At 34.2% G+C, this 12,675-nt stretch overlaps 1 long non-coding RNA gene across 1 annotated transcript in view; it reads left to right on the top strand.

The window, feature by feature from the left end:
• LOC112126829 overlaps positions 1–12,675 on the top strand; it is a 121,352-nt gene that overhangs the window by 61,631 nt on the left and 47,046 nt on the right. Inside the window, exon 2 of the long non-coding RNA XR_002910247.1 lies at positions 4,001–4,097. This is a non-coding gene — a long non-coding RNA (uncharacterized LOC112126829). The remainder of the gene's footprint in view (positions 1–4,000; positions 4,098–12,675) is intronic.

Genomic DNA, 12,675 nt, shown 5'->3' with positions numbered 1-12,675 from the left:
TCACTCAATTAGGGTGGTGGAATACTCGATATTCCTCCATCAGCCTTTACTCCCATTATGTAACTAACCTAACTGTAGGTCGATGGGGTAATCAATATTCCGCAATCGACCTTCTTACATTACACGTTCACGCCAAAACTATCATTATTATATACAATACAATCCTGTTAATTCCAAGACGCGAAACAGGGGACCAGATAGTCGCTGCTGTGCTTTAGCATAATTCTCATATCGGATGGCATTTTCGTTTTCCCGCCTACTCTATATGGAGCAAATGAATTGCACTCATGCGGGACACATCGAGCAACCTTTTTCTGCTTACTGGACACATACGCGGGATTTGACTCAAAAGTAATCCAACGTGTGTCAACCTCGCAGGCCCATTCTTAATCGTGCGAAGATGACTCTTCTACGTCAGGTCCTCTGAAGGCCACCGTCCACATTGCTCGTGATACGCGTGAGTCTCTCTGCTGATCCTGCCCATCGACGCTTCCACTTTTTTTAATGATACTTTTATTGCATTTTTAGCGACAGAGGGACGGTTTTATGGGCAATGGTTATGCCCCGAGGTTGTACCGTCCCGGCCTTAGCGCCTTTGGGCCAATTAATATTGCTGAAGCCATAACTTTTATTATTGCAAGTGTGTGTTCATACTTGTACTAATTAGAAATAGTTTTTTTTAAGTTTTAGTTTAGAAATAGTTAATAACTTATTTAAATTTAAGATGGATTATTTATGTACTGATCAATAGTTGATTAAATGACTTTGGAGATACTGAAAATTTATGTTATCTTGCATAAAGCGTTTAAATAGAAATGATAAATGATGGAGTGAGTGTGGTGTTCAATCCTTTTTAAAAAGACAGTTCCTACTCACAGTANTGTTTCTTTTAGATGGTCCATAAATTCCGAAAATTTGCTCGATTTAGGCAAGTGTTCTTTTATTCTTGTTTTTATTTCTCTACCGCTTTGTCCTATATATTTAATATCACAATCATTACAATTGAGTTGGTAAACCCCACTTTTTGCCAAGTTGTCTACCTTGTCTTTAGGTTTTGAGAGGATGTTTTTAAGTGAACCCGTACTTCTAAATGCTATTCTAAAACCTTCTTGTTTAAAAATTTTACAAACTTTTTCCGATAATTCACCAATGTATGGCAATCAACGGAAACCTAATGATTCATTTGTGGTGGGGTGGCTGAGTCCTATTGTTGATTCGTTTAAAGTTAATTTTTTTATTCTTTTAACTAGCAACCTATCAATAAATATTTCTTGATACCCGTTGTTTAATCCTAAGGTTTTAATAGTTTTTAATTCTTTTTTATAGTTATCAGGTGTAGCGGAAGTTTTAACATCCGGTCTATGAGCCAAATGAAACCGGCAGCCTTTTGGGACCATGGGTGGGAAGAATCCGCTGGTATCATAGTGTCTGTAGTTGTGGGTTTTCTATATACGTCTGTTTCTATTAGGTTGTTTATTATGGACAGTTTTAGGTCTAAAACTGCGTTTAAATAGTTTTACTGAGAAAAACTTCAATTATACTGGTATAAAATTCTTGTTTTTATTACTGAATTTAATGCATTCCAAATTAAACTTCCTTCGTTTCACTCGCATCATTGAACCTTCATAAATAGATTCGCATGTTGACTAGTGCTAAAATCCTTTTGTTGCTAAAACTTAGTTAATGTAGCCTTAATGAAAGCATTGTTTATTGACCGGTAAATGTTTTAGCATTGCTAGTAATGCCTAAGTTTTAACGGCATATATCAAAATTGAAAAACAAGGGGAATATTTTACAATTAATTAAGTTTTTGCATCTCAACTAAAAACCTTAATTAATTTTAATGTATTAATTGGTCAAGCGGACCACGAAATTAGTGAATTTAAGGGGAATATTTTTAAATTTAATATATTTTGTCAAGCATAATGGGTTAAATTCGTCCATCATTGAATAGGGCATGGTTCAGTTTTATAAGCGATCCATGTAGGCAAATACATATATCTATCTACGAACATTGCATACATTGTACATTTATCCCACAATTTGTTTTAAGCTTTCTGAAGTTGGCGGGGCAGAAGTACGTTGGGGCTAATTAATTTCATAATGTCTAATAGGACAAAGATCCTTTTGTGCCGGATATTCGAAGTGTGGAGCTTCGTACTGCAGAATGCTTTGTAAACAGAAAAAAAATGCACCCTTACAATTAACTCAGGCCGGACGAAGAGAAATTCGTACAAAGCTGACGGTAAAAGAACTTGTGCATAGGAATGAATCATCTGACTCAGTTTGTATTTTAATTTTTGTATGTTTTCAACCGGATCTATCCATGAAGGTATTATTGTTTTACATTCCCCGAGGTTCCATTCTTTAGATCGGATGTCCAAGGTGCCTTTGATGCCGCATGATTGCCCACGAGTCTTATAGATTTAAAATGATTGCCCAGGCAACAATATATAGACTTAACAGTTAGTTATTTTTTGTGTTATTACTAATTAATAACAATGGACTTCCTGGATAATAATAATACACTTTCATATTATTTTTTACCCAACGCAAATTCATTTTTATCTGTATCTTTATGTATTCTTACTGTATACAAGTACATATCTGACAACTTATTTATAACTGTTTACTTATCTTTGCGTATATTGATAAATTTATTTATCCATCCATTAACTTTCTATCGTTCTTTCTGTGTGCCTTCTTCTAATTTTGTTACTATTTATCTATTCCTTAATACATTTATACATTTATTTTATTAAATGTCTGGTTCCATTCAGTAACTTTCTACCGTTTTATAGCTCCCTCTATTTCTTCCCTTTTTAAATATTTATTTGTATACATTAATCAGCATTTTTTTGTGTGTATAATTGTGTCCAATGTACCTTGTTTCACACCTAATGTCCTTTGCCACTTTAGTTTTTAGGGATTTTTTTATGATACTTTTTCACGTTTGTTCTATCGATCCTCCCAATCCTATTAATTTCCTACCTTTCTTTCTAGCCTTCCTTTTTTTTAAATTGCTGTCAGTATCAATTATAATAAACCAATGATCGTGAACCGACAACAACTTTTAGAAGAGAATTTTTTTTATTTTTTAGGAGGGTTCGCAACAGCAGAGGTTATATCAACCCTTGGGGAGCCGGTATTTTTGAAAAAAACAAAAAAAAACAACAACATTTGTATGTATATCGGGTTCGAATGCAGGGCTGCTGGATTCGAACCCGGGACCTTCACCTTACAGTGATGAGCCTAAACCGTTGCGGCCACCGTCGCCCCCGAAGAGAGAATTTCGAAGTCACGTTAAAAACAAATACCCATAATATCGATTGAAGTTTATTTAGGTATATTCAAATAGGCTTATAACAGCTTTGTCATTTTTAGAAGTTTTAAGTTGTACATTGTCGGTCAGACTATATTTACAATTGTGTGGGATAAAAGCTCGGAATAAAACACCTGGAGGTGCGGTAAAGCTTTTATCTCCCTTTTCCCAATAATTTCATTGGCTGAAAAACGGCACCTCGAGAAGGCTAATCCATCAGGACAGAACGGTTATACCGGTTTAACGGGGAAAGTAATATCAGGCGCCGTGTTACGTGCCTTATTTTATAAAGTTCCTTTGGGTTTGGGTCTAAGATTTTTACCGATTCCATGAGCAATGACAAACGTGGTCTTTTTACGTTTAAATTTGATAGTCTCAGGAGAATGCGTAAATCCCTGGAATACAGGGGGCTAAAAGTTCTAACTCAACCAACGTGGGTTCTTAGCTGAGGAGAATAAATCAGCGTAAATAATTAACAAACGAAAAACTGGTTAATTACTATTCTCACAGACTATAATTTATCCAAATATTAAAAACATACGAAAGAGTTGTAAGTAATCAGATTTTCTCTAAATCAAACTCAGAGAACCAACTACCGTTCCGAGTGTAACGAATTTAACCTGTAATGACCAAATTTACACGGTATTTTTTACTCTTTAAAATACTTTTTTTTTCTAGATGTGGGACCAGAAATGGAGAACTGGGTTGGACCGGCGAGACAGAGGTCTTTGAGAGACCGGCTGCGGCAAGGGATAGCCGGCGGCCTTCCTTGGCAGTAAGTATTTTACTTTAAAATTTTTTTATATAAGGAAAATAATAGTAGTAGAAACCTTTTAATAAAGTATTTGTATATTTAATATCAGACACAATAGTTTAAAAAAATTGTGGTACATTAAATATTTTTTTTTCTCTGTACTGCCTTGATCGTTAAAACGTATTATTTTGCGACTAAATTATAGAAAACATATTAATAATTATTAATAATAAAAAGGTTATTAGTTAATTAATGAATACATAAAGATATTCACTACTTCACATATTCAAACAGACAAACCAAATCGTTTTTAATCATATAATATTATTTTTATTAAGACCTATACCGTGATTTAATTCACCATTAGTGGAATTAATTTTCCATGTAGAAACTGGTGATATTATTAGACTTTTAGTATGCGTTGTGCTTTGACGCGACCTGGTTATAATTTTTTTTCTTTTTTTAACAAGTTTGCAACAGCAGAAGTCATATAAACTCTCTGGGTGCCGGTGTTTTTGAAAAAAAAGCTCATCTGTAGGTATGTCGGGTTCGAATGCAGGGCCGCATGATTCGAACCCGGGACTTGTACTTTACAGTGATGAGCGCCGTGTAAACGCCTAAACCGATGCGGCCACCGACGCCCCCCTGGTTTTTCCTACGTAAAGTATTCTTTTCACACATTTTGACTGTTGTTTCTGTTCTAAAAAATATCAGAAACTCATACATTCGGGAGATATTAGAAGGTATCCTTCAGAACTAGAATTTCAGTTTAATTGTTGGCACCCTTTAAAACCTTTAACTAAGCATTTGATAGAAAACAAAAAATATAAATTTTTTGGTTCGATCAACCGGGTGTAATTTTGTTCGGTTGAGTATGTTCAATGGTACTCTTAATAATTCATAACCTCTCTAAATTCTGTCCAAATTAAATGTTTATACAACCATACGTTAAATTGCTAGGTCTTTTCGTTAATTCTAATCTAAATTGGTCAGAACACATAAAGTCGCTTTTAGAAAAAGGTGAGAAACTGTATAACACACTCCGAAGTTTTTCAGGCACTCGATAGGGGGCAGACGCATCTGTGGGTCTTATATTCTACAGGTCCACCATCAGGTCGGTTTTGGATTTCGGGGGTGTTTTTTTTTTTTTTTCTTGCCAATCCGCAGACACCCAAATTAATAAGCTACAAATATTCACAAATAAATGCGTAAGAAGAATATTGGGTTGCCTGAAAAGCTCTCCTACAATTGTTATACATGCCGAAGCTGCAGAGCCCCCAATAAAGGTTAGAATTAAAAAGTTGGCAACGAATATGATAATTAAATTACAGCAGACAGATAGTATAAATATGCCCAAAATTGCCTTCCTGGCACAGTTGGATCAAACTAGCAACTACTGGCTCCGCAAGAAAGCTCCGCCCATTGTGACGGCCTTTTTGTCAGCCGTACCAAATATATATTCCGTATATAAAAGCAAAATAGATCCGATATATAGCCTGGTGCACCCGTCAGCACTCATCACTCCACGCGGCCGGCGTGGCGGACGGGAGGGATGCAGGGCGCGTTAGCCCTTGTCCCTCGAGGATTGGATTTTTCCATTTTAGGTTTTTTTATGTACATGGTTTTTATCCACGTCCTCCAGTGAGGAAACAGGAAAAAAACATTGGAAAGCAGAATATTTGTTAATATTACCACCATAATACTTTGGATGGGAAAATAATAAGCAGGATCGTATTAACGAGATTAGATATATAAAAAGTTACAAAAACGTAAAACATGTAAAGTAGGCTAAAAAAAAATCTTTTTGCATAGAACAATTTGGATTCGTTTTAAGCACTCTTATGGCCATGAAATAAGAAAGCATTAGGTAACTGGGATCCCACTTAAAAAAAGGTTTTTTTTTGGTTTGTAATTTTTGAGTTGTATTTTGGATTGTATACAAATTCAACGCTTTTCCAACCGTTGGAAAGCATATTTTATTTCAGGCTTTGTCAGTGTTTAGTTTAATGCATATATGTGAGAAAAATAAGGACAAGTTAAAAAAACCATACTCAAACGTTTTATTATATTTCTCCGGTTCTAATTTATTTGCGGACAAAACGTTTGTGCAATTACGTGTAGTTGATAATGATTTGATCTTGCTTATTATCTTCTTATCCTTATGAAAGGACCTTCTTGGATCTGTCAGTAAAGAAGTTTCGAATAGGTGTCTAATATTTTTCGACGTAATATCATCAACAAAAGTTTCATTAAAATCGGTGATCCCAAGTATGTAGGCCCCCTGTTTGTAAATGAAAAAAAATGTATTAATTGCAATGTATGGATGGCACAACGATACTAAATCTTTTTAAAGCGCAATTTGTTTTATTACCTATTAAGTTTAATTAATTCAAAAGGCACGTAAGCCCATGGCTAATTACCACTGGCCATTATGAAATATATATAATTCTAACTGGCATTTCTTGTCGATTGTTGCAATTACAATTAATTTTAAATCATAGTTACATTAGAATTTTGATTTTGTTATTTTTATAAATTTTAATTTAGAAATTCACTAATTTCGTGGTCCGCTTGACCAATTAATATATTACAATTAAGGTTTTTAGTTGAGATAAAAAAGTCAATGGCACGAGCGGGATTCGAACCCACGATCTTCGGCTTGATATGCCGCTGCTCTACCAGTTGAGCTATCGTGACCTCGATCCACACGGACACTAACTTCCATGAAAAATGGCAAAAAGGAGGGAAAATTTAAAAGGTGGGGTTGAGATGGGAAATTAGTGTCCGAGTGGATCGTTATACGACGTTATACTTAAGTTGGCCATGGTCAAATTGGTATTTTAAGTCCGACAGTTATCCGTAAATATCGCATGTAACAAAAACCAGATATTTTTTAATTTTAGTTCTAAACATTATTATTATTATTATTATTAATTTTTAAGGGCGTTTTAACGGCTAAGGTNCTCATCAGCAAATATCCCACACCCTACACCAATTTCATTTTTAGACCCATCGGTATAAAAAACTTTATAATTGGGATAGTTATTTAAAATTCGCAAGAATTCTGCCTTGATCATCAGAGAAGGTGTTTCTCTTTTGTTCAACAAGGCCAGATCTTCGATAATTGTGGTAGTAGGTAATGCCCACGGTGGGATATCTAGCAATTTAATTCTAAACATTATAAGCGAAATTGTATACTCATGCTTGATAATGTATTGGATTAAAAATAAATAAGGAATCACTATGTATCTTGGAAAAACGCGTTCGTCATAAAACGTTTGCAAATATTAAAACATCTGTAATAATGTAGAGATTATTCCTCCGGTTTTATTATCCGTTTAATTCAATAAACGTCTTATTAAAAAGACAAAATTTGTTTGTGAGATAAACCTCTTGATGGACTAACCTCGTAAGAATTACGAAGAATATTAAAAAGTTGTAGAATTAATTTGCAAAATTCTCCACCTTATCAAACGAGATATTTCGATGCGACTTTTCAAGAGAAAAAAACGGATGAGATTGAGCCTTTGATCTATTTAAGATAGGAAACTGACTCAGCTGCTAAAAGCTGTATTTTCGGAGAGATCAGGGAATGTTAGGGTTACAGGAAGGTCAGTTAAGACCTATTCTCTGGACGATTAGGGTCGTCAAAAAGGACAAGTGCTTTTTGAATAAATAAAATCTCCCCAGCCTTAGCTCGCCTTCTCGGTCTATTCATGACGTTGTTTCAGAACTTGCAATAGAACAGGTCGAATTTATTGATTATTGTTATTGTTATGTTATTTAGTAAATATTTGGAGATAGTCAAATGTGGTCTGGTTTGTTCTCACGATCACCAAATATTCATTAATCCACGGTCACTAAACACCACACGTTATTATTTAGACTGAAAAACATAATCCGAGGCGTTAGACAAATCAAATTACGAAAGACAATGATGATTACAATTGTTTAGATAATCTATTTGTAATATTTGTCAAAAACAGTATTAATAAGTAAGAGAGAGATAGTGTTATAGATAGATAGATAGATAGATAGATAGAGAGGTAGAGTTAGAGAGAGAGAGAGAGAGAGAGAGAGAGAGTGTGAGAGATTGAAAGAGAGAAAGAGAAAAAAAGGGAGAGAGAGAGCAGAGGGAAAAGAGCGAGAGAGAAAGAGAAAAAGAAAGAGAGAGAAAGGAGAGAGAGTGGGAGATTCAATATATAAAAACTATATTATCTTATATTGATAATATTTTTGTTGTATTATATCGATACTGATAAAAAAATCTACTTTTATGAAAGTGTGCTTTTGTATGTTTCTGTCTGTGGAATAGAATTGATCAAGTTAAAAATAGAGATTCAATATTTTCTACTTTGTGTGGTGATTAGTGACCGTTAGTCGATGATTATTCGGAAATCGTTAGATGCGATCTGGTGTGATGTAGGTTTCAGAAAAACATTTTCTTTATCGTGGCAACGTTTCAATCTTTATTGAGATCATCTTCAGGGCTCAAAGTGTTTGTTTTCTGCTTAATTGTGCCATTCTTCCGTGTCATGTTGAGAATGCCAGTGAGATATTGCTGTTTTATGTTTATATACGTTTTGAAGGGGTGGCGAAGGAAGTCGGTAAAGAAAGACATTTTTGTATAAGGAGTCGGCTTTTTTGAGGTGAAAAGAGCCGACGATGGGAAAAACATTGTTAATGGTTCGGCCACATTATCCTTTCAGGATAATATAGACGGGGATAATTAGGAAAAGGAAAGCTGAATTGTTGAAAAATTAGACTATGTACAAATGTTTGATGTTCGGAATGTGATGAATGTCTTATATGTTATATTATATGTTTTGCGTAATGTGATGATTATATGTAAATTATCGATATTGAATCTGATTAATGATATTGGCGTAGCTGCGACTGAGTTTACATGTGTCTGTACTGTAATTGACGCTGTGTTTATCTCGGTTGATGTGAACCATTTCTAAAAAGTTACGTTTATGTTTGTTTTATTCTGTGTATAATATTTTGGATTGTTGAAGTCGAAATTGTGTTTGTGTTCAAAATGGTGGGTAGCGAGTGCTTTAGGATTTTGCTTGGGTTTTTGCAATCATAGATATGTTGCTTTTCTCTCTTGTCCAGATATTGGGATATAAGACCGATGTAAGTTGCCGGACAGTTTAAAAAATTTTGTAGATTACGTCAGATTTATTTGTTATTGGTGTGGGATCTTTAATTTTGGAAAAAAGTGTTTGAATTGTTTTATAATTTTTGAAAGCTATTTTTAAGTTATCGGAAGAAAGAAATGTGTTTAATTTGTGTGATAGGCCGTGAATTAATGGCATGGAAATGTATGTTGGTTTGTTTGTATTTGATAGATTTGATGTAGTATTGTTAGTAATAGTGGATGGGGTTAGTGTTGAGTTGTAGTTGTTGATTATGTGTTTAGGATAGTGATTGTTATGGATGATCTGTTTGTGTAACTTTATGTTCTTTTGGTGAAATCATTCATGGCTTAGGGTAATAATTCTGTAAAAAAAGTAACCCTTTGGCCGTGTTTATTATTGTATGAATAGGATAGCGTTGAGGTAGCGATCTGTGTTTCTTGGTTTTTGATACCAATCTGTGATTAATGTGCCAACTGGTTGTTTTATTACTCTAAAAAAAAAAATTCACCTCAGGGTGCCGGTGTTTTTGAAAAAAAAAATAAATAAAAACTATTTATAAGTATGTCGGGTTCGAATGCAGGGCCGCTGGATTCGAACCCGGGATCTTTACCTTACAGTGATGAGCGCAGTGCCTAACCGCTGCGGCCACCGACGCCCCCTAAAAATGGTATTGTTTTGTTGTTTTCGATTTCATGTGTAAATTGTTGGCGTGGGTGAAAGCTAATTTAAAGTTCTCTACTGTTAAATAATAAACAAAGAGTTTTTTACTAATAAATTTATGAAGGTTGTAAATGAAATGACGAAGAATTTTATTGATTTTTTCTAGCGGTCAATCCAATCAACGTATCTTATAATCGCGTGTGATTTAAAAATCAAGGTAAAATAACAGGAAGGTCTATTCATTTTAATTATTTTGACCATTTTTCATACGAGTCAATGCGACGAAATGTCTTCTCGTTTATTCAATGGGTCGTCAGGTAATACAAATATAGGAAAAAGGGGCGGGGTAAATAGTCCAGTGCTTCGGATTTCTCCGAATTTTCAACATCGACGACTTCATTAGACCAGAAAGGCGTGAACGATTGCCAGAGCACATGTACCAGATTGTTTGGAGTGTTAATTAATGAAATCGCGCCCCCTCGGCGTTTATCCAATATCCCGATGTTCCAGTTTCATTATCGGCCGGGATTTAATTCAATTCAGCGAATTTGCCCTTTTCCAATCGTTCAATCTGAACTTGTCTGTTACGTTTCGGGTATAATCAATATCTGATCGTTGTATTAAAACGCTGGGAGAAGCCAGTGTCCTAAGTATATTAACAACCAGTATTTCCTTCATTCGGTTTTATCCGTAAACAAAAATTTCGTATTTAACATTTGTTTGTGCACAGTGAATTTGATCTTTACAGACTTCATCAACGTTTTTACTCTCTGAGTTGCTTTTGCCTGTAATTAATGGAGAAACAATGAAATCTTTGCAGCCGTTCGTGTGCTTTCTATCGGCAAAAAAAAAAAATATATACATACAAAACGAATTAATTAGAGTAATACAAAACTCAGTCAACTTCGTATAACTCTGTGTATAATTTCAATTAATTATTATATTTATCTAAGGTGAAAAGCTCTAAGGCTGAGATGAAAAATTACTGTCACGAGCGGGATTCGAACCCACGACCTTCGGCTATATAGAATCTTTATATAATATTGTAAATATGTCCCGCAAACTTAACTCTAGGGATATTCTCTGCAAAAAGGACAAAACTCCAATTGGAGTCCAGTAGTAATTAAACAGTTCAACAATTAATATTATGCAAGATTATTAATTTCCCTACTCTACTATTTTTCCTTTCATATCCACTTCGGGTATCCGATTTGTTACTGTTTTTGCCTTTTTTTATTTTTCCATAATTTTTCAATTTGAATACTTTATCTTCTACTTTAAATTCATTATTAAATTAAGTGAACACTTATGAACAGTAATTAACATAATCACATTGATTTCATAGGATTTGTAGCATTTGTTTAATTCATTGAATTTGGATGGAATCCAGAAGAGTTTTGAATTTTTAAGTGGAACACCGGGCATGAGAGAAAAATGGCTAATTCAGCTTATACGTATAAACGTATAAAAATTCGTATTTGAAGGCTTAAAACTGCTTCAATCGAATTGTTAATACAAAAAATTTAATTGGGCTATTTTTCTAGCTTCCTTTTTGTTTTTGTAACTTCGTATATATCTAAGCAGTTTAATATGATCCTACTTATTTTGTCATCCTAGGTAATATTGCAGTATTAATAATGAACATACTGCTTTCCAATGGTGGCATAAACATTCAATTTGAAGAATTGATGAATTTTTAATTAAAAAACCGGATCCCGTCAAACAAATTACCAACTATTCCAATTGAAAATATTTACTTTTTATTTGATATAAAAATATTTTTTGGAGGACTATAAAGAGTGATTAAAACTAATCTTAATTGTTTCCCTAATTTACCACCAAAAAAATGTTTTTACAACTTTACAAGGGCGTATTTTTGTAACATTTTACATCTCTATTCTTTAATATCTCTCTCATTTTCAGTCATTTTCCACCTGAGTGACATTATTTTTATTTCTTTTGCTTTCTCTTTCTCTCTTCCTTCACTCTCTCCCTCCCTCTCTCTCTCTCTCTCTCTCTCTCTCTCTCCAGATTATTGTCGAATTCCAGGTAGTATTTTAGTACTAATAATTATTTTTTTGCTTTTAATAGTTGTAGTAACGTTCAATTTGAATACGATTCAGAGGAGTTGTAAAAAAGTGTCATTTGTTTAACATTACGCGAGAGAGTTATACAAAATATTACTTTGGGCTTATAGTCAATTTTTAAATAATGCTTAATTGAGCGTTGAAAGTTCGGTTGATACCAATTAAGAGATCATCTGTAAGATAAAACCTGCTCGTTTTAATATTCGAAATATGTTTAATAATGTCAAATCGAATTTAATCGTTGGCTTTTGATTGTAACTACGATAAGAAAATGTCAGCTTTGCGGTTTTATGGGTGAAAAAATCATAGAATAACAAATATTCTTCGGATCGAACGATCCGGCCCGCCCTAACAACCTAGTTCCAGTAAGGATTACAATGTCAGAGCAAGTCTCGTCATGGCTGCTCTCGGTTGACTTTCACGTGCTTATCGAGAAGTGACCGGTGGTTGTTTAAATGTTAAGGACTGGCCAATAAGTTTTCACTGAGGGCGCAAGGTCCGTGCCCCTCCTTTCTTCCCACATACAGCCTGTCAAACAGGGTGAGACATGATTTAATGGATAATTTGAATTTTAATCTATCCCGATCTGCATCGGCCCCGTTTCCTCGTAGGAACTTAATAAAGTCTAACTGACGGTACCACATGTTTCCTTTAAAAGCACTATTAAATTGATCTGATTTGTAAAAAATAAAAATCATTCTTAAGAAA

This window comes from Cimex lectularius, unplaced genomic scaffold (assembly GCF_000648675.2).
Source record: "Cimex lectularius strain Harlan isolate CLEC.00 unplaced genomic scaffold, Clec_2.1 scaffold89, whole genome shotgun sequence".
Classification (NCBI taxonomy): Eukaryota; Metazoa; Arthropoda; class Insecta; order Hemiptera; family Cimicidae; genus Cimex; species Cimex lectularius.
This window is presented reverse-complemented; position numbering and strand designations above follow the sequence as displayed.